Raw genomic sequence first — 23,704 nt, 5'->3', positions numbered from 1 at the left:
ACATTCCCTGATTTCAAACTATATCACAAAGCTATAGTAATTAAAACAGTATGCTATTTGCACAAAAATAGACATAGATAATTGGAACAGAATAAAGAACTGAGAAATTAACCGAAGCATATATGGTAAATTAATTTATGACCAAAGGAGTCAAGAAACAATGATTCAAGAATACAGTGGAATAAGAACAGTTTCTTTAGTAAATGGAGTTGGAAAAATTGGACCAATGTTTACATCATAAACAAAAATGAACTCAAAAGGGATTAAAGACCTAAACCATAAAACTCCTAAAAGAAAACATAGGTGCTAAGCTCTTTGACATAGGTTTGGCCATGATATTTTGAATTTGACACCAAAAACAAACATAAATAAGTGGGAATGCTTCAAAGTAAAAAGCTTCAACACAGCAAAGGAAACCATCAAAAAATGGAAAAAAATCCTGAATGGGAGAAAATAATTGTAAATCATACATCTGATAATTGGGTACTATCCAAAATAAGTAAAGAGCTTGTACAACTTAATAGCAAAAAAAAAATCAAAAATGGGCAGAAGAATCCAAAGTGTTCAGTTCAGAGTGGCTTCCTGGTTCTGTTAATTAAACTTTGGAACATTGAAACAGGCTAGGAAAAATGACTACACAGAAAATATTACTCTATTCATTTATTTCCCAGCCTATACAATGATAAATGGGGAAGGGGGCTTACAATGAACTTTATTATATGTACATCTTTATATAAAAGTCTGATTAATTCACTCAACAAATAAATGACTGAATAACTGTTCAAAAAATGGGCAGAAGATCTGAATAGACATTTTTCCAAAGAAGACATAACAGATGGCCAAGAGGTACATGAAATGATGCTCAATATCATTAATCATCAGGGAAATGCAAATCAAAACCATGATGATATACCATCTCACATCTGTTAGAATGGCTGTTATAAGAAGACTAGAAGTAACAAGTGCTGATAAGGATGTGAAGAAAAGGGAACCCTAGTGCACTGTTGATGGAAATGTAAACTGGTGCAGCTGTTATGGAAAACAGCATGAGGTTTCTGCAGAAAATTAAAAAATAGAACTACCATATGATCCAACAATTCCATTTTTGGTATTTATCTGAAGAAAATGAAAATAATAATTTGAAAAGATATATACACCCCAAGTTTGTTATTTATAATGTTGTAGCATTATTTATAACATCCAAGATATGGAAACAACCTAAGTGTTCATCAATGGATAAATGGATAAAGAAGATGTGGTAAAAATATATTGAACATTCCACTGTATGGGTTATTATTCAGCTGTAAAAAAGAAGGAAATCTTTCCATTTATGACAATATGGATGGCCCTTGAAGGCATTATGGTAAGTGAAATAAGTCAGACTTAGATATCATAAGGTCTCTCATAAATGTGTAATCTAAAAATTATATAAATAAATTAAAAAAATAATTGAGCTCTTAGGTACAGAATACAGATTGACAGAGGTGGGAGAAATGGGTGAATGGTTTCTGTTTTTGTTGTTTATAGAAATTAAATTAAAAAACCCAACAACAAAACAAAAACACCTTAACAGAAAGACCTGGAATATTTTTGAGCAAATATCTGGGCCCTCATGGCCCAGTCGAGTTGAAACTTAGAACAAACCATGACAGGTACATATGGCCCTACTTAGTTTGATGATTTTAATTAATACAAGAAACTGCCAGGCAGCATAGTAAGGTGGAAAACTTGTGCACTGTAGGCAGGTAAACCTAGGGTCAAATTTAACTGTGCCTCTCATTACTCCAACAGTCTGAGTTGTACCATTAATAAAATGTAAATAATATTAATTGCATAAGGTTCTAAGTTTAGCTGAAATATATGCAAAGCCTCCAGTAAACAGTAAATACTCAAAAAAGTGTGGTATTATGATTAATAATACTAATTAATAACCTATGATAATACTAATGAAGTCAGATGTGTGATCTTTTTCTTGTGAGCTGTATTCTCTCCTACCATATGGTTTTCCTCCTCCTAAGACCAGTGCAATTCCACAGCAAACCTGACTTCTCTGTTTCCAAATGCACTGTTTAGTTTCCCAAACAGCAGGAGATTGGATGGCTTTCTAGCCACTGTGTGTGGTTAAAGGGGAGGGACATTTTATCCACAACAGGCATGATATTTAGGGTCCATGAGATTTTCAAAGGTCAGTAAAAGTGTTTATGTTTGAAAAAACTTCTGGTTCTAAAATACAGAAGAAAGCTATAAAATTACAATTAAAATTGTATAATTAATCAAACGTTTTAAATATCCGTAAAAATCAAACATTAAATATCTATAAAAATAAAAAATATCTATAAAAATCAAACATTTTAAATATCTATAAAAAGTAATTGTAGGCCAATGTGTTAACTGGATCTCAACTCATCTATTATTCCATGGAAATTATATTTGATGATGGGTGTGGATGCAGTTGAAGATGTCTGCATTGATGAGGGACGGGGCCTTCATGAGTAAGAATGCTTAGGATCTATGAAGGTCTTAAAATAACCCTAACAATGACTGAGGAGTGTGCAAAAGCCAGGAATGGAGAGCAAATGGAGGGGATTTTTAAGAGAGGAATGTAGGGGAGATTGGAAATGGACTGGCTGTGCAGGACTTGGCCAGTGAGGCGGGTGAGGGTGGGAAATGGGGTGGTTCCGGAGACACAGAGTGAACCAAGGGGGAGTAATGGAAACCCTCTGGAGGTCCTACTGCCAGCAGATCCCCTACTTGAGCTTCTAAGTCAGTGGAGAGGAAGATTGCAGCCTGAGCATCTTTCAGCGCACAGGTCAGGGAAAACCTTCAGACAGAGAAGCAAGAGGTAACTGCTGACAGCCCAAACCACATGTACTTCTGGCTGAATAGGAACAATTACGTTGTAGCTGATGCCAAGAGCAGTTCTAGCTCTGGTAGTTCACTTGTCCTCCCTCAGATCACTGTTGGTATTCCCCTGTTTAATTCTCTTTCTCTGGCTCTTCTGCCACAATCCATCTTCACTGAGTAGAGGGCTCAAAGGGGGAGCCTTACCTTCTTCTCAGACAAAATAAATAAGGGTCAGTTGATATACTGACAAACAATCATGACACAAGGGCCCTGTTTGCTGATTTCCTTTGATCCTCTTCTCAGTGTAAGATGGCATGTGGTTGGTTCAGCAGAGTTCATATTAGTTAGCGATAGTTTTTTTTTAAGACTTCCTCTCCAGGCTAGACCACCTCAACATTTTCTTAGGAGAAACATTATTTATTTTAATAAACCCTTATATAGCTCTTCCTATGTGCCAAGCATGATTCTAGGTACATTTACAAATATCAAACCATTTTATCTTCATGATAACTTGATGACATAGGCACATGTATTGTTATAATTTCCATTTTAAAGAAGGGCTAAAGGTGGAACAGAGAGGTTAAGTAACTTTTCCAAGGTCACAATGTCTACAAGAGGCAGAATGAGCCTTTGAGCTCCTACAGTTGCTGGGTCATCTACTAAACTGCCTCATTTCTCTAACTGTGGTTTTCCTCAGCCTCTCTTAAGAAGAGGGAATGTAAAACTAATTTTGACATTCTAATGACAATTTGGACTATACTAGATATGGGAGAGAGTCATTGCTCACCCCCTTTTTGTCCTTATATTCTGGTAGCAGCTTTGCTGTAAGTCTGGATTTATCTTATACTCTTTTCCTTCAAATACTTCCCTTTTCAGAGGCCCAGCTGACTTTCTCAGATTGTCTCAGAAAACTCAGAGAAGCAAGCAGGGTGGGACAGGGCGAGGAGAAGGTTGGTACCACTAAGAATGGCAAAATGTGTAAGACATCCCTTTCTATGAACCTAGAACTTAGGTATATGCCTCAAACATTTGCATTTGTTTATTTATAAGCATCCAGTTAACTTGGGCAAAGGAAAAAAAAAAAAGGAAGACATTGGAAGGATTCTGGGTGGCTCACAGAATCAGGGGAAGATTGACTAAATTGACAATTAGGCTTTAGCAAGAACTGGAATAAAGTCAGCCTGAGAGATTTCAGTAGCAGGACTCCATGGTTTTTTTTTGAGAGGGCATCTCTCATATTTATTGATCAAATGGTTGTTAACAACAATAAAATTCTGTATAGGGGACTCAATGCACAATCATTAATCCACCCCAAGCCTAATTCTCATCAGTCTCTGATCTTCTGAAGCATAACGAACAAGTTCTTACATGGTGAACAAATTCTTACATAGTGAATAAGTTCTTACATGGTGAACAGTACAAGGGCAGTCATCACAGAAACTTTTGGTTTTGATCACGCATTATGAACTATAAACAATCAGGTCAAATATGAATATTCATTTGATTTTATACTTGATTTATATGTGAATCCCACATTTCTACCTTATTATTATTATTATTATTATTATTTTTAATAAAATGCTGAAGTGGTTGGTAGATGCAAGATAAAGGTAGAAAACATAGTTTAGTGCTGTAAGAGGGCAAATGTAGATGATCAGGTGTGTGCCTGTAGGCTAAGTATTAATCCAAGCTAGACAAGGGCAACAAAACATCTACGGATGCAGAAGATTTATCTCAAAACAGGGGAGGGTGAGGTTCTAAGCCTCACCTCTGTTGATCCCCAATTTCTCACCTGATGGCCCCCCTGCGACTGTGCCTGTCTTAGGTTGTTCCTCCCTTGAGGAATCTTACCCGTCTCTGGCTAACCAGTCATCTTCCGGGGCCATACAGGGAAATGTAAAGTTGGTAAGTGAGAGAGAAGCAATATTGTTTGAAAAGGTTAGCTTTTTACTTCTTTGCAGATTTATGCCCTGTAGCTTCTATGCCCAGCATTTGTCTTGAGGTATCTTTACCACTTGGAAGAATTATGATACTCGGTAAATTTGATCTGAGCCATGAATTCTACTAAAGGGTTGTAATTAGGAAGGAAGAAGAAAAGCTATAGAAGTAACAGACAGAAGAAAACATGGGAAGATTGATTATTTCTTTGACAAATCTTCTTGTAGAGTAACATAAGCATGTATAGGTTTTAAACTACTAATTAAATTGCGCACACACATTAACATAATAGGAATACAGTTACATAACCAAAGCAGACCTACAATTACCAGCCATCACCAGTGAAACCAAGAAAACCAGTTAGGCACCCTAAGCATTTGTGAAAACTTATCTATGATATGATGGATATTGTCTAACTGAATTTGAATAGTTTGAGAAAAATCAGACAAAACAACATATTCCTGGGAACTGTTTACATCTCATATGTTCTTTTAACAGTAGATAGTCTGTAGTCATAAGATTTTGGAGCATTGCAACTTGCTCTTCTCCTAATTCTTGGTTGAGTTCCAACAGTATAGATTCAGCCAAATTTGTTGTTTTACTGTATGCACAGGCCAGCTTAGATATCTCCTTCTTCATTCCCATGGCAATTCCAGGGACTCCATGGTTTTTAAAAGGGTGTTTCTAAGGAATATATTGACTCAGACATTTCCCATCTCTATGTTACTCCAGTAAAGATTTCCATTCCCAGCGAAGAGACTCTGGTTGGAATGGGGCCGGGCACACGGAAAGCTCTTGGTCAGGCAGTGGGCATGGCACACTGAGGAAGGACTGCAGAGATGCTCAGAGAACAGCCAGGAGGGACAGCGGGTGCTGGGCTGGCAAAGCCCGCAGCTGAGCACTCAGAACCCACCTCCTCCCCACCCGCTGCCCTGGCTGAGCCCTAGCGCATCTGTGCCTTCCTCCCTCTGGGTCCTGTTGGCTGCCTCTGCCCCCTGCCCGTCTCCCTCCCATGTGTGTCCTGTTGGTCTGACCTGATTCCTCTGTCTTGGTGGTTTGGGGTTGGTTCTGCTGGCTGCCTCTGTGCTCTGCTTGCCGTGGGCTCAGCCACAGTGCCTTTGTAGGAGTAGGAGGGCCTTGCTCAGATTTTATTTCTCTTCCTATATCTGTGCCTATTGATCATTACCATTTTTATTCTATAATCATTAACACTTGAATGAGCTTTCACTTACGCCATCTGATTTCATCTTCTCAAAACCCCTATGAAGTCAGCAAAGCAGATATCCACCATCTCGTAGATGAGCAAACAGGTTTACATCGACTGGCTGGCTCAGTCACAAAACGATTAAGAAGCAGACTATTGTATTAAAAGCTAGGATTTCTAATTTTGCAATTCCAAGTTGCTTTCTACTTCTCCAGCTGTGCCAGCTCCCAGGTGGCCATGCATCTCCCCAGAATGCTGTCTCTGATTAATTTAATGAATACCTTCTTGTTTTTGAGAAAGGAAAGAGGATGTGCAAGAAAAAGTAAAAGAGTAAAAGATGAGCGATAGTTTATTCTGCTGAACGTTTCTCTATGGTCAAACAAGAACGATACGCGTTCATTCCAGAGTGTTCACAGTAGTGTTCTTCGCGTGGCATTTATTGTTTTAATCCCTTGAAAAGTAACAGTCACGTTTCACTCAGTAAATGGGATCCAGCCCTCCTTTTGGCTGTTCTTCAGCTGCACCCACAGCTACATCATATTTCTTCCAGCGCTCATAGGACAGTCCCCTTGCCATTTAGACCTCTGTCAACACCAGTGCAAAGCTAAGCACAGATGACAAATAGGTTGTTATTATCAGTCCCGTCAAACCTCCATCCCCACTGAACTGATTCACAGGTGCTGATTTTCCCAAAACTAGTTTAGCAGATACAGCACAGTGCCTGGGAAGCCAAGTGGGCAGGCTGGAGTGGGTGTTTGGGGATCCTGAGTGCTGGAGATTATCTCGGCGATTCCTCTAGTGCAGAAGCCCTGTGGGTAGTGACCGCCTCTAGAAATTAAGTTTCTTAGGGACACATCTGCAGATTCGTATTTGTTCAGAAGGTATTTATTAAAGGCCAGCTGTGTGCCAGGTGCTGTTTCATGTGCCAGAGTGAACAATTTAAATTTCTGACCCTCATTTAATAATCAAATGCCTATACATGTGTGGGTGTGATGGGGTGTGTGTGGGTGTGACAGAGTGTGCATGTGTGCGTGTATGCATGTGCTTTGGTGTCTCAAGGTAGGAGTCATAGGATCAAATGCTTTCATAATTTAGGAGTTAGGTAAATGAGTGAGGCTCAGGGTGTGCTATTAGTTAGCATAACAAAACATCTCAAAATGTAGTGCTTCAAAACAAAGATGAGTTAATAGTAGAATCTGAGTTGGGCTAGAACGACACTTCTTCCTCTGGTCTCACCTGGGCTCATTCGTGTGGCTGTGGTCAGGTGCTGTCTCGGCTGGGCTGCATAGCCTGGAATGGCTTCATTGTCTGGGGTAAACCTGAGTTGCTCGCTGGAGTGTGTGGGTTCTCCTGCTCACGGTCTCTCCACCAGGCTAGTTTGGTTTATTCACCTGGTGGCCTCAGGGTTCTCAGCAGCCAGGCAAGATAAGTGCCCACGTGCCACCACTTTTCAAGCTTCTGCTTGTGTTTACGTTTGCTATTGTCTCCTTGACCAAAGTGAGTCACCCAGGCAAGCCCAGAGTCTTGGGAGTGTGGAAGATGACAACAAGAGGGCATGGACGCTGTGGGGGCCATTACTGCAGCAACCTCCCCAGACCTCCCGCAACAGGAAGCTACAGAGGGCACATCAAGTAGACAGCACGCCTCTCCAACACGCAGCAGCAGCGAGCCAGCTCTCCATCCCATGAGGGAATGGAGGCCAGATCACCAGAATTTTATTTTACCTTTCCAGCTTTACTGAGAGAAAATTGACATGTCACTGTAAGTTAAAGATGTATAACATGATGGTTTGGTACATGAATATATCGTGAAATATATTCCACAAGTGAGGTTAATTATTTAAATAACACATGTATCTCCTTTTATAATTACAATACTTTTTTGCAGTGAGAATAGTTAAGATCTCTCTTGTCATGTCTGAAGTATATAATACACTACTGCTAATCATTGTCATCATGCTAAATATTAGATCCCCTCTTCCCCAGCTCTGCGGGAAGGCCCTAGGGCCCTTTCTCCCAATACAGCTCAGATGCACAATTTATTCTCAACGGCTAAGACTCAGCTTCTCTGAGAAAGCATCCTCCCTCACCTGAGCTTGCCCTGATCGCTGCCTTGTTTCCTGAACCTCAGCGTCAGGCTTCCAGGTTTGCATGTCAGATTTGCATGTTAGTGATTTCGTCTGGACTTTAACATGCTTCTCTCATCTCTCTAGCTAAGCACAAGGCCCTTTAAACAGAAACACCATTCCTTCTACTTCTTTGGTAAGCCCATATTGCTTACTGCCATGTTTAGTTGCTGAGTGAATGAAACCTCTTATCTTTCCACTCAGAATGGCCACTCATCCTCCATCACATTGACACCGCCTTCCTGTTTCATGTTCTCTGCAGCTTTATCACTAACTAAATTTATCCGGGTTGTTTATTGGCTGCCTGCCCCAACAAAAATGTAAATACCAACAGAGCAGGGACTTCACCTGTCCCCTCTGGGCCGTGAGCCATGCCTGCCCAGAGGAGAGGCTTAGGGAATGAATGAATCTGCACAGAAGACTTGGCCTCCAGAGGGTTACCAAGTTAGAGCCACTGGGCAGGTGAGCCTGACTTTACCATGCAAAGGAGACATTCTGTTCTGCAAAAGTATTTCATGCCTTTTCCCTGGGCTCTATTCTTGGAACTCAGGCCATGCAGGTCTGCCAAGGGCACATTGCTTTGGGTCGGTGGCAAAATCATTCATATCCTGTTGTGTCCCTGTAGCCTTTCTCTTGCTAAGTGATCTAGAGGTGGAGAATTTTGGAGGTATGGAAGCAGCTGCCCTATGGTATACATGGTCCCCAAAGGTGTGATTTCATTTTTTAAATTCATTTCAACCATGTCCCTTTTAATTGACCATTTACAGTTGGCTGGGACTCTAGCAATGACCTGTGGGGTTAAGAGGAAAATAATGGCGTGTCAATGAAGGAGGCTGCTCTCTGAGCTCTGACACCCCACTTTGCCTCCCCCATTGGCTCAGGAAAGATGTGGTTTATGTTAGTGACCTAGAGAAAGTTCATGCCCTCTGGAAAAAGTATGTCCATGAAATGGCAGAGTGATTAATGGTTTATTTACAGCACTGACATCCAGCCTGTCAGAACCCTTCAGTGGCCTTTGATGTAAAACACACTGAGAGGCCTTGGGTCGTCCTTATCTCCTTAGAGGAGAGAAATCAGAAATGAAGAATGGTGGGCGAGGCTCTGAATGCTGGGCTTCAGGGGTCTGGATGGTGAAAACAGACAGGGGCCAGTGACAGGGGTGGGCAGCACTCAGCAGGGTGCCCCAGGGTCTTTCTCCAGGCACTAGTTTTCCTTTTCTTTCTGGTGTCTTCTTCTTGAGTACCCCCTTGTCTACTCAGTTCCCTCGAGTCACATAAGATAATGATTTCACAAACTGCGCGTGAGTGAATGTTCCCAAACATCATGGATATCTGTATTTCTAAAAGAGGGGAGGTAGGCAATGGCTGTGCCTCAGTATTGAACCATTAAGGATAAGTTAAAGTTCTCTGGCCTCTAGTTGAAGGAGCCATGCTTTTTTTAAGAGAACAAAAGAACCCCAAATGATTCCCAACTCCCAGGATAGAGGACAGAGTCTGCAAACAGGCAGCCTATAAGCTGGATCCAGGCACAGCTGTATTTTGTTTGGCTGCAGAGAGCTAAAAAACTTTTAAATAGCTGCCAACATTTAACAATAAGATTATGATTTCACATAAAAGTTTGGATTTCTGCCTTCTCTTGAAAGACTGGGGTTCTGGAAACACTGGACCTTTATTCCGTCACAGTGAAAGTGGCTAAAGCTGAAGACAGGTTGTGTCCCTTGACTGAGGCAAGGTATCTTTCCATGATCTCTTCCAAATGTGCTATGCATTGCCATCGATCACCATGTTTGAGCTGTTGTTTCATTTATTTTTAGGTCACTTTACACATGTTTTGGGTGAGTTATTTAATTTCAAATTCTTTGAATCTCTGTCTTTTCACCAGTAAAATGGGGACACCCAAAACCGCCCTAAGAGAACCATTGTGATGTTTACAGGAGAGATCTCAAGTAAAGAGCTTAGGATAGTGCCTGGCATATAAAAAATGTTCAGCAAATGGTAGTAATGATCTTATTGTAGACATGCATTAGGCCTTCCACTCAGTAAAATCCCTCTGGTGGTCCCTTGTTGGTTTTGAACCTAAATTATTTAAACCATGCTTTAGAAAAAGGTTATGCCTTACTTTATCTATGAAAACTCCTATGCTATACTACTACTACGGCTACTACTACTACTTCTATGGGTCAATAATATTCCAAAGCAGCCTGGATTTTGGAGTTTTAAAGAATTCTTTGAGAACACTGATTGTAAATATTCCACCCTCTGAGGTCAGATTTTAGGAAGCACCTACTACCTTATCACTTCAGGGTAATTTGGTATTGAGCTAACCAGAAACACATCGGACCCAAAAATGAAAAGATAAAAGAGAAGAAAGAAAATACCATAAAGACAGAATGTGAAGGTTCTCCAGCAGCTCCTTGCCTGTTATTTCTCCATCCTCCTGTGGAAAGAGTGAGGTGAGGGAGAGCAGCAGTTGGTCTAATCATCCATGATCCACAGTGAGACACATGTGGCCTCACACTCTTGCCTTCTGGCAGACATTCTGTTTGTGTGCTTATTTTTAAATTTCTCCTGTGGATCTTTCCAGGGCATGGGGATCCAGAGGCGATGACGTTTGGTACAGTTTGATGTACAGTTACAGGTAATCCTTTTTAGGCTATGAAACCTCACTTAGCTGCACAGGACAGGCTGGTTTGTTTGGAATCAGGTCTACACTAAGGAGATCCTCAACTCTTAATTATTTTCCCATGTTATTTCCTGACTAGAAAGAGCTCTGTACTCCTGGATATGTGTCTCCAAGATGTTTTCCATCATGGCTGCTATGGTGTGCTTAAATTTACAAGAGTTGCTTTAGGCTGCAAATAACAGACAGATAAAGCTATGTTGTTATCTCACTCATCAAGAAGTCTGGTGTGGGTTTGGTTCTTTCCTACTATCAGGGCTGAAGTTTCTGCATATGGTTGAGCTTCATTTCCCAGTGGTACCTATAAGACTTCAGGAATAGAAAAACAAACAAACACTAAAGCTCTGTTCTATGCCATAGATAAAATCCTGTGTTGAGAAATAGCTGGTAATTCATGGGTGAATTCCATTGCAGCCACAGGTGGGAGAGGAAAAGCCATGCAGAGAATTTGTTGTCATCTATCAGTTGAAGGAAGGGAGTATCCATGAGCTTGTGTAATGTGCTGGATATCATCTGAGATATCTGGCTGTGATGGCAGTGGGATGGCAACTGGATAAGCAAGGGATGCAATAACATGCTGTATGTTAGGTGATTTAAGGCTCTGTATATGGGGCAGTAGCCGGCACATGTTATCAGACCCTTTTCTGGGGAGGGCTTGTAGAGGTAGGGTCAGAAGGTGCCTTGGCAGCTAGAATAGCACTCGTACTTGTAGCAGCAATGCAGAAGACACAAAGCAAATTCTCAGATAGACATGGTACCATTAGGGAATAATAGGCAAGGATCTGGGCCAGTATTTCTCAGTCAAGGTCCTGCTGCATCAGAGCACTTGGGAAGATTTCTGGATCCTGCAACACAAGCCCTGCCTTTGAAGTATGTGAGTATGGCCTGAGAGTCTGCATTTCAATCAGGATCTCCTGGGGAATTTGAAGGCCTAGAGAGCTGATAAGGCAACATGAACTGTAGGGCTAAGATTCCAGAGAGAAGTGGCTTCAGAGAAGTGTATTGACTTCAGTATTAGATGTAGCCATAGGAGAATTGCCATTTCTGGGCACAGGTTGAAGCCTAAGAATCTCAGGTTTGCACTCGAAGAGGGCAGCATCTTTTGGAAGACAACTGAAGGCCTTAAGCACATGACCAGTTTTTCCCTCAGGACTTTTGCATAATTTGAGGGCTGTACTGGATGGGAGACCATAGACATAGGTATAAAGCCTTTGAAAATAAGAGCAGAATTTTGGCAATCTTGTAAGGAAACAGTGTTCAGGACCTGCCAGGGAAAGGGATTGTGTAGAATACAACAGGCTGCCTGTTAAAAACCCTAAAGGTCAGAGGCAAGCAAGAAGTATATTGAAATTATGAGAACTACAACCAATTTTTGATGTAATAACACCAATCTGTTGGCTTAAAGGTCTTATATCTTTGAAATAAATTATCATCTGGGGTTTCTAGAACCTCTTATATGTAATATTCTTTATTAAAAAAATAATAGTCATGCCAAAATCAGGATGACTGTAATAAAAGCCAATGGATAAAACATATCATAGAAATGGACCCACATTAGAGTTAGCTAAGAAGAACTTTAGAATAACTATGGCTAATATATTTAAGAAAATAGGGGAGAAGTCAGAGAAAATATATGAAAAAAGAGAATTCCACCAGGTAAATGGAATCTGCAAGAAAGAATCTAATCAAATTCTAGGAGCAAAGTACAGTACTTGAAATTAAGATCTCATTAGATAGACTTAATCAGGTTAGACACAGCAGAATATGGGATTAGTGAATAAGAAAATAGGTCAATTGGAAATAACCAAACTGAAGCACAAAGAGAAAAAAAGAATGGGACTGCAAGAAAGATTATTGAGGTATTTAGGGCATGTGTGTGATTGGAGTCCCAGTAGAAGAGGAGAGAAAAAGAATGGGCCAGAGAGAGAATAGGACAAAAGAATATTTGAAGAGATAATGACTTAGAATATTTCCAAAACTGATGAAAGATAATCACCCACATATTCAAGAAGTTTTTGTAAACTCCAAGCAGAATAAATATGAAGAAAACTACATCTAGATACATCACAGAAAGATGAAAATTAATGACAAAGAGAAAAATCTCAAGAAGAGCTAGAAAAAGACCCATATTATCTTCAGGAGCAAGAATTAGGCTGATACTAACTTTAAGACAATGAAAAGACATCATTAAAGTGCTGAAAGACAAAACTGTTACCCCAGAATTCTATACCCACTGAAAATATTCTTCAAAAATCAAGGGAAAAAAGGTATTTTCAGATAAGAAAAATAAGAGATTTCATTGCCAGCAAACCCTCAACAAGAGAAATCCTAAAGAGAATTCTTGAGACAGAAGGAAAGTGATTGCAGAGGAAAACCCAGAATTGTAAGAAATAAAGAAGGACAGAAATGTTGCTATCCAAATGTGGGTAAATGTAAATGAATATTGACTAAACATTAATCATGTAATATATGTACAGAATTAAAATGCAGGACAACATTAATGCCAAAGTCAGAGAGAGTATAAATGGAGTTAGAGTTTTCTAAAGTATTAATACTTTTAAAGTATAAGTTACCATGGTAACATTAGGAAAAATAAGTTAAGGGTGCATTTTTAACTTGTAAGTAAGCCATAAATGAATAGTAAATGTACATAAAAGAAAAATGGGCAGTCAAATGAAAGATTTGATTAATCAAAAGATGGCAGGAAAAAAGAAAGGAATATGGGTCACATATGAAATAAATGATAAGATGGCAATTAAAAACCCTAACATATCATTAACAACACTAAATATAAATGACTAAGTTAAACTAAATTAAGTGACATTGTTTTAGTAGTCAGATGGCAGGCAGTGATATTGGAGGTTGGAAGATAGTAATCCATGTCTTACAGTAGCAAACATATTTGTTAAAATTGTGCCTGAGCTCATGTGGCAGGAAGACCAAGTAGCCACCAACCCTGTAACTCTAAGGAAAACATTTGGAAGATAGAATATTAATAGTGTATGTTTGTTGTGACTGGCTGCATTTACCAAGTTATCAGAAGGAGGTGAGTTCAGGAAAGAATTTTCTAATTTGCAAGCATAAATAAAAAGGAATCCAAAGCATCCAGATATTTGGGCATTGGAAGATTTAGAATCCATCTGCTTCTAGACCATAAACAATAGGAAGTAAGATGGCAAAACCCTTTGAGCAAAATGGCTCATTAAGATTCAGATTTATAACAAAGATCAGATTAGGTGTATAGCTTTTCTGTCCAAGCTGGATGGCCTGAAGTTGGTTGCCTTTAAATTAAAGTCATGAGGGCAAGAGAGCAAAGAAACATATCAGACTTGAGAATAATGTCTAAGAACTGACATAAGCAACTAACTGGAAGCAGATAGATGGGAATCACGCTGTTTTTGAGGAAATTTTATTAACAAAGAAATATGAAGAAAGAGTCATGAAGCTGAACTAAAAAAAATCATTTTCCTATTTGAGGCTCCACACACAACATTTGGGCCCCCAAGTCTGAACTTGCAGCAATAAGTTCTGACATCTGGGCAACCCCAGCAGACATTCCGTGCCCACCTTAGGTGTAGACACAGAGGTCCTGATGGACAGTGAAGAATATCCCAGAGCGTGGAGCCATGAGTCATGGAGAATAATGGACCACTGTCTAATGTTCCTCTTAGCAAAAAAAATGTTCTTCAAGAGATCTTTCATATCTCCAGAGTAGAGATTTTCATAGTACTTGTCCAGCAAAATGTTATCATTGCTGTGTCATAATTGTGCTGAGTAATTCCCATGCTTCCTATTTGTGAATGGGAATTTTCATTGTGGTTATTCTCTCCCTGTTCCCCACTGCATAAAGTGTGTGTGTGTGTGTGTGTGTGTGTGTGTGAGATATTTAGTTCACAGGTGATTAGATCACAAAGGCCCATATTTGGATGTGATTGACAAAGAGGTGTTGGCTTCCTCTGGAGGTCCTGGACTTTGAGGTGATGAGATGGGACTTTGGGTTGTCTCCCTTGGGGAGGGAAAAGGTTTGTTGTTGATAATGGGAGGAAAATGAAATTGATATTTGGTGACTAAAGTGTTGGACAGTGGCCAAGAATGGTATGTTTTCACCAAAACCTATTTCCTCTACTTCCTGAGCCCACAGTCATACCCCTTGCCCAGCATCCCTTGTAGTTACATGGCACCAAGTGCCTGGGTTCTGTGGCACCAAGTGCTTTATGCCACTTCCAGTCATGACCCAGAAAAACCTTGCACATGATCTTTCATGTTCTGTCCTTTTCCATAGGCTGACAGGATGTCAATACCCAGTGTGACTTTGGGAGATATATGTTGAAGGTAGAGCCTCCATCAATCTAGGTCTTTGAATGACTGCTTGGAGCCTCCTCATACCCCCACTCTCAGCCGATTGGCCTTTATAAACTTCCATTATATTAAGTCAGGGAGATTTTGGAGTTTATCTGTTTCAGCAGTTCTTATTACCTTAATTAACATAATAGTGTTCCCTACAAGTCATCCTTCACATTCTTTGATACCCTGTAACTTACATTACACACTAATGGTACAGAGAACCAAAAATAAGCTTTGATAGCTGGGCAACTGATAGTACAGAAAAAAATTAGATTACCTTGCTGGGTTTCAGAAAACTCAGAGAATTGGAAAGGATGACTTAAAATGTCACAGATCACTCTATAGGCATTGGGTGAAGAGTCATTTTACGATTTCATTCCTGAGCCACCCCCACTGCCTTAAATCTCTTTCCACAATTTTAGTTATTGAAGTGCTAGCAGGGGGTGTGATGAAAGCCTCCCCTTTAATACTATTCAAAAGCTTTATTGTGCAGTGGATACACTTACAATATGTCCCTCTTAGAGCAGTTTTCTGCAATGGGGTCAACATATTTTTACGCAAAGCACAAATCCTGGAAATGTCTGACTAACTCTAGCATAATGTCTTAAGGGGATGAAATAGTTTTGCTATCTGGCCCCAGGAATGTAGGCCTCCTAATTTCAAGTAAGTCATCTCCTAGGGGTGTTTTTGTGTTTTTCTTGGTCAACTATACAGTCATCTCATTCTGTAGCCAGAAGCAATTTGTTTCTCTGAAACCATCCAGCTAACAAATTTTGCTTTCCAACCAGGAAGGGCGTTGTGGTGCAGTTCTGTCTGACACAGAGTGATTCATTATTGCATTAGGGAAATGGTTTCTTGCCATCCTATTTGAATATGAATTTGGCAGCTTGGTAAGACTTCAGTTTGCAAAAGAACAGTGTGTGGAGCCTGTATGTGACTGTGTGTATCTGTCTTTTATTATGCAATGAGAATAAAAAATATAAGCGAGATTCTCAGAGCCCTAGAACATGCGTGATTTGTCATGAAAACAGGAAGCAGGTTTTCTAACGAGGCTGATTTAATTCAAAAACAGTTAAATGTTTTTGAATCTGATGACTTAGATATAAAGTCATATGAGGAGAAATGTTAACTGGTTGACTCTTTCAGACACAGAAGAGCAGACAACATGTGGCTGTGCTTTATTCTTGTCAATCAGAGGAAGCTCCTATCCCCCGGCCCCATACCTTCCACATGTTTGAAGAAGATAACTTCAGAAAGACTATGTAGTTGGATTGTATTATGCTATTCATCTGAAAGAGTCAGAAATGAGAATTTGAGATTTGGGAGACTGGTGATAGAATCTTACTGTTAAACTTTGCAACAATGTTACAGTTGACCCACCAACTGACCGATTCATTCATTCAACATGCATTTATTGAATAGCTGCCACATTAGAAGTTCTGAGCTAGGTAGGGGTACAATGGTGGGAAATAGAATTTCTGCCTCTGTGGAGTTTTCAGTCTGATAGGGGTTACAGATCATTAAACAGACTCAATTATTGTGAAGTGTCGGGAATGCTGTGAAATGGGTAGCATAGTTGCTAAGGGAGGCCAGAGAAGGGTCAGCCAACCCAGCTTTGTGGAGGGGTCAGGGAAGGTTTCTTGGAAGAAATGATGTCTAGACTGTGACATAAGAGATGGGGGAAAATCTGCTAGGCAAAGGGCTATGGTCAGGGTCAGGGTCAGGGTCAGGGAGAACTGAGTGAGAGAAGGGAATGGGCCAGAGAGTTTTAAGCAGAGGGAATCCCAGAAAGCCTATTGTAGGAACTGGGAGAAAATGACAAATTACTGGGTTCTAACACTTTAGAGAGGAAAAGTTGAAATCTGAGTGAAGGCAGAGGTTGGATCTTGCTGAGTCTTGTGGAACATTTTCAAGAGGCTGGACTTCATTTAAAGAGAGATGGGAGCTATTGGGAAAGCTTAAAAATAACTTGAAATCCTTAACTGGTCCTATTTCTACAGAGGAAAAAGAAAGAGGGTGGTAAAGCCAACCAGGAAGCTTAACCAGATCCACACAGCTGGGAGTTTGGTGTCAGCAGCCTCAGCAGGAGCCTTGGGGCTTAGGTTCCTCAGGACTGTGTGCTGGAATGTCTTGCTTCCAAGCTTTGCCGTGGGTTAATTTTGTTCCATTTCCTTATAGAGATTCTCTCCAGATATCTAACTCATTCTAACTTAGCTGTTCTAACTAGGTAGAGATGAGGAGTAAATACTGCAAAGTGGTAGATAATCTTAGGTCACACTCTTGATTTCAGAATGTGACCACATACAGGCACATGCATGGGTGTGCATACACAGGCACAAGAATACTCACTTGCATGCCCACTCTTTTTTTTAAAACAGCTTTACTGAGGTATAATTGATATCCAGATACCTGCACATATTTAATGTGCACCATCTGATGCATTTGGACATATGTACACACCCATGAAACTGTCACACAGTCAAGGTAATAGACATCTATCACCTCTGAAAGTTTCTTTGTGATTCCTTGTTTCTGTTTGTTTGTCTGTTTTGTTGTCATTGTAATAACACTGAAGATGGCATCTACCCTCTTAACAAAAGTTGAAGTGCACAATGCAGTACTGTTAACAGTAGGCACAGTGTCCTATAGCAGATCTCTAGAATTTTATCATCTTGCATAACTAAGACTTTACACCCTTTGAACGGCAACTCTCCATTTCCCTTTCCTGAAGCCCCTGGCAACCAACAGTCACCTCTGTTTCTATGAGTCTGACTATTTGAGATACTTTCTTAAGTGGCATCATGCAATATTTATCCTTTTGTGACTGACTCATTTCACTTAGCAAATGTCCTAAAGGGTCCCATGTTGTAACAATGGCTGGGTTTCCTTTCCCCTAAAGACTTCATAATATTTTATCACTGCATACTCACTGTTACATCATCATGGCACAGAGCTTAAAGGAGTAGGATTCTCCATGCCAGACCCAGGAAAATGGAGAGGGGTTGTAATGAAGGTAGGTGTAGGGGAAATGGAAGTTCCAGGCCAGGATCCTCACCTGATCCTAACCTACTCATGCATTGTGTATGTGCGATGATGTAGTACTTGGCCTACTGCACAGGCATGTGCTTGCATACCCATTGTTGGTAAGCCATTATTGTGTGTGTTGCTATACAGAGTTCTGCTTGGTGCTAAAGGCAGAGGGAAACAGGAAAGCAAGAGGCTGGACGCAAGAGCAGAGCCTGGAGCAGAGGGAGAGCCTGGAATGGAGGCAGTGGCTAGAACAGAGATGGGCATGAAGGCAGACAGGATTCTAGCCCTTGACCCGTCACCATGAGAATAAAGCTTGATATAAACCCTTTTACCCACAATGTTCCATTGTTGTTATTCAGTCCCACCGAATCCAGAGTGAACTTGCCCAGAGCGGCAAATCCCTTCAGCCTGGAGCTACAGTGGGAAATGGGCACTGACTGCCATTTCCTGGCACATAGCCTGACATCAGCTGGCTTTTGGCATCACAGCATTCCTTAATGTAAAGCAATGTTTCCCAGAGTATCTTCCATGGAACCCCAAGTTCCCAGGCTTTTAATAGATAATATTGAAAAATGGAGTGACAGATTATACAATTCTAGGTAGCACAAGGTAAAGTTAAATTTCTTTACTAAGAAATATAAGGCAACTTTAACATGCTGTTGGGGAGGAAAAAATTTCCTCTACCCCTTGAGGGTCTTTTAGCTGGTCTAAGAATCAAATTGACATGAGACAGGTTAACAGAAGAAAAAATCTAGAGTTTAATCACATCCATATGGGAAAGACACAGATATGGGTTCCAAAGACAGTCAGGGACAACGAGGTATGTATGTCGTCCTGATCCCAGGAGAAGGGGATACGGGTCTGAGATTTCAAAGGAAAAGGGAAGTAATTCACAGAAATATGAAAAAGTAAATGTTTGATAAACAAAATACTTGATGGGCCACACAAAAACAATGGAGAACAGAGAGAAATTTTAACAGACTTAGCCACATCGCTCCCTGTCTACCACCCAATTTATGTTGTGATATAGCTCTCTATGGTGAGAGCTCTTCTCCCAGAGCAGTTCCTCCATCTAAATTCTTTTTATGTAATTGTGGGGTAGGAGGTCAAAGTATCTTCCTGAGTATTTTGGGCCTTGATGGTTTTCAGCTCAAAATAATCTGCATGTCACAATGGTGCATCCTGGGGGCTGCCTGCCCTTGGTCCCTATAATGCTAATGTGCACTGTTACTCTGAGACAGGATCACAGTTTGCAACTTATTTTAAATTATTCCTCAGAGATTCCCCTACCTTTCCTGTCCACAGAAACCTTCTAATTTTTTCTTGGAGTGTCATGCAGCACAGGGCTGATTGTAAGCAGTTTTGAGAGAGGACATAGTGTCTCTACGGCTGACAGCACCTCTGGAAAGCAGGTCCCAGGGCCCAGGAGCTTGTGATTTGCATGTGGATCTGTGACAGAATGCTGCAAACACACAAACAGCTATGGGATTCTTCTCTCCAGGAGAAGCAGTTTGTCGGTTTGGTGAATTCTCCAGGGAAACATTCAGAGCGAAGTAACAGGGCCAGGGGAACAGCTATTCCTTTGTAAAAACAAACACGGGCTTCCTTGTGTCACAAAACCCTATGGAAAGTAACTTGCTCAATATTTTAAATAGATTTTAAAGGAGCATTTGGGACTTAAACTTGACATTGAAGAGAAAAAACGAAGTCTGTGTGAAGAAAGACCATGTGTGAGACAAATGTTGGGCAGCTGAAAATCATGGATAATTTTGACACATTTTCATTTTAATTCAAAAAATGATATAGAAAACTGTCTTAAAAAGCTCACTTTCCCAAAAAAAAATCCTACTGGAAAAGGCAAGCAGTACTGGGTGACATCTGCCTAATGGCGTGAAGTTTTGAAAACAGCAAAAGTGTGAGAGAATTCTAAGGGCATATTTGTTGACAGATCTTAAAAAGCAACAACCAGGTCTGGGGGAATTTTCCTGAAATGTTCTTTCTCAAAGTATTCTTTCCAATTCGTATAATTTTCACCACTTCTTTGGATCTCGTAGTGTCACTGAAAGGGTGATTCACATGAAAGGAACAGATAAATACATGCCTTAAGAAAAATATTAATAGTAACAACACCCAAAAGATAGAACAAAGTTTTCAACTGTTTACATCGTAAGACCACTCCCAAATCTACCAGGAATCATTGAACCAGGCTTTCAAAAAATTGCAAGAGAACTAGTTGAATGCAGGAAAGTTAAAGCAAAAAGATAAAGTCTGGGTCTTATCAGGGAGAGAACTTTTTCCCACCACACATGTGCCAAGTACTTTCCAAACTAAGTTTTATTAATTTCATAACAGCCCTGAGAGGCTCATATTATTCCCAATTTACTAATGAATAAATTGAGATCAGAGAAGTAAAGAAACTTTCTTGAGTTCTCATAGTTATCACATGTTGAATTCATGTTTTAACCCAGATTCATCATGCAAACACATGATCTCTGTTCCATGCTTCTGCTTCCCACTGCAAAGTGGTTCCCACCTAAATAAATTTAAGCTGAAAATCAAGGATAAAAGGTCTTGGACAAGCAAGAAAGCTTCTACTACTGTTTTTAAATAAAAAAGGATCCCTGGACAAAAGCAGGTGGAGCCAGGAAGGGAGTGGCTTCTGCCAATCTGTTTGCTTATTTTCAGCATGCACTTACATAACACCAACCAGGTACTGGTTAAAGCACTTGAAAAACGTGGATCCTCCTAATAAACCTATGAGGTAGGTAGGTAGCATTCCCCTGTCACAGAAAAATAAACAGAGAGGTTAGGTAACTTGCCCAAGGTTACCCAAGCAAGTAAGTGGCAGAGCAGCATCCAAATCCAGGCAGGAAGACTCCAGAGCCCATGTCTTTAACCTCTCTGTTAGGTCCTTCCTTTGGCTGGACTGCTCCAGGTCCAAGGAAATGCTGCACTGGGTGTGCTGGGTCAGAGGTTCAGGTTTATAGTGTGTTTACTTGCCTACTGTCAGATGTACCTCAGCCAAAAGTGAATTTTCAAAGCTTTCCTGAACCCTACCATGTCAAAAAGTATGAGGCCTGGATGTCTATATCTGATGAGGATCTCCTGACCCTGCACAATCTGCATGTGGTCTTCTCTGGGGTGGTCTGATTTCACTGGCCGTGGCGAATCAGGTCCCCACCAGCTTCCCCTCTGTGCAGGTGGGGTGTGTTGAGGCTTCCTTGCCTGCACTGTCAGGACCATCTTGTTGGCCCAGAGTAAACAAAGAGGGTCACCGTGTGCTGCTCCATCTGTGCTAACATGTTCCAGAAAAACCCAAATTAAGAGTAACTCTTGCCACTGCCCTGCTCTCTCTCTCTCTGACACACACACACACACACACACACACACACACACACACACATACACTCAGCTGAGTCAGGATCCACATGAATAAACATCTGTGCAGGGGCCTACTGAACCACTGTTGTGCTTGGAATGAAGACTGAGAGCCCTCTCAGAAATGGTTTTAGCAGAGCTGAGACTGCAACTGGCCCTATAAATAATTATGACATTGAAAAATAAGGGGGGAGGGGTGGAATACAGTATAGCACTTTTGAATAGCAGTTTATTGATTGACAAAGTGTCTCATGATCTTAAATATCCCCATCGAATTCTCTTTCCTCTATCTAGGTCAAGGTATAAATAAACAATGTCCCCCTTTTTCCTCTACAGAAAGACAAATTATGCAAACTATGAAGTAAAATGCATGAAAAATATAGATATAATTCTCTTTAAATTGTGAAGCAGACATTTCTGTTTCCTTTAGCTGACCATTTCTTTTATGTAAAAATAAAACAATAAAAACTTCCTTTAACTTACTTCTATTTTCCATTGGTCTACTAACTTTACGAAATTTCCATTTGTTTCTTTTTAACATTTTCCCCTCAGAAAAGTCTAAGGCATGGGATCTTAATTGCCAACGTTAATCAGTTCTTAAAAGACACATGACATCTTTGAAAAAAATTAATCCAAACGGTATATTTAATCTTGGGAGTGTGATTGAAAACACGTCTCCTTATGGTCAGAACCTAACAGGTAACAGATCTGCATAGGTTCTGGATTTTTCCAACCAAAAACACTGGAAAATTTAACCTTGTGTCCTAAATGTTTAAACCTATTCAGTTTTTGGAAAGTTGCTGAAGTGCCCTGGGCGCCTGAAAAGATGGCTCGCCTGTGCGGTTATGTTGAAGTTTTGCTCAAGAAGAGAATGCCCACAGTGCTCAGAATCATAACTGACCTTCAGCATTTCCAGATGTGGAACCAAGTGTCAGCATAAATTTCACCAGATTCGTTTCGTCTAGGCTTGGCTAACAGTGCCGCCCGGAACACACATGCAGAAGGCGCAGAGGGAGTGACCAGCCTCCCCTGTGAAAGGGCTTTGTTTGTGTCCCACCCAGAAAACATCTCACAGGGAAGCTGGCCCTAAAGAGGCAAAGCAGAGCCCTGGTGGTGCCTGCTATGGAAGGCTGACCACCCCCAGTACCAGGGTAAGAAATGCTGAGAAACTGAGGAGCATGGGGACCAAACCAGAGGGGTCCATCCCTTGCTCCTGCATCTGAAACTTTGTTTCAAGACACAGAAATATTCAGCTTTCTTCACTAACATATTCTACATGTTTCCATGTGTATATATGGTTATATAATCTTTACAATCATAATTTAAATAGTCGATAATACTCCCTTTAATAGCTATCTTGTAATTTAATTCATTATTCTCCTGTTATCAGAAATGGAGCAGCTTCTAATTGTTTAACATAATAAGTAATCTGTAATTAGCATTTCCATGGATACGATTACCTTCAAACCATTTTATGGTGTTTCCTTTTTCAGAGTGTCTGTTTCAATGGGATTTACATGAGTCATTGGTACACTACCCCTTTAGCTCTAGTCACACCACCACTTGAAAATCCATTAACAAGCAAGGCAGAAAAAGACTAAGAAAATGTCCATTCAATGAACTCTGAATGTAAATCTGTAGTGAGATCTAGGCAAGCCTTTAAAAATCAAAATGACTTTTTAAAATGCAAAAGTGGAAAAGGATAAATAAAATTATCCACAAGCTTAACCATCCTAATATAATGCTACAACCACGTATATCAGAATAATACTGTTGAGTTATTTTTGTCCAGTCCTTTGGCATTTGCAGAGATAAAACGTATAGCAAAACAGATATGAAGTGTTTACTCTGTGCCAGATAGTTTAGTAAGCTTTATGTGATGTAGCAACTCATTTAGACCTCGAAAAAACCTATGAGGAAGCTACTATTATTTTTCCTATTTTACAAATGAGGAAATTGAACATCAGAAAGGTGAAGTAAGCTGCCTAAGAGTATAGCGGGGAGGTGGCAGGGCTGGGGTATGAACCCAGGCAGTCTGGCTCTAGAATCTATGGTCTTACCCACTATAGTTAGTACCTTTCTAAAATGCACATGTAAGTCTGTATCTGGTTTTCTTCAGTAACATTACATCATATATATTCTTCCATATTTGTATGTGTCTA

General features: G+C 40.3%; 1 non-coding gene across 1 annotated transcript; it reads left to right on the top strand.

Moving 5' to 3' along the window:
• Positions 1–553: 553 nt before the first annotated feature.
• Positions 554–680, top strand: LOC118917448 (small nucleolar RNA SNORA36 family). Its single transcript, XR_005026802.2, has one exon. It is a non-coding gene; the product is annotated as a small nucleolar RNA SNORA36 family (small nucleolar RNA).
• Positions 681–23,704: the final 23,024 nt, after the last annotated feature.

The sequence above is a fragment of the Manis pentadactyla genome, chromosome 5 (assembly GCF_030020395.1).
Source record: "Manis pentadactyla isolate mManPen7 chromosome 5, mManPen7.hap1, whole genome shotgun sequence".
Classification (NCBI taxonomy): domain Eukaryota; kingdom Metazoa; phylum Chordata; class Mammalia; order Pholidota; family Manidae; genus Manis; species Manis pentadactyla.
Note: the sequence above shows the minus strand (reverse complement) of the source record. Positions and strands in the feature narration are given on the sequence as shown.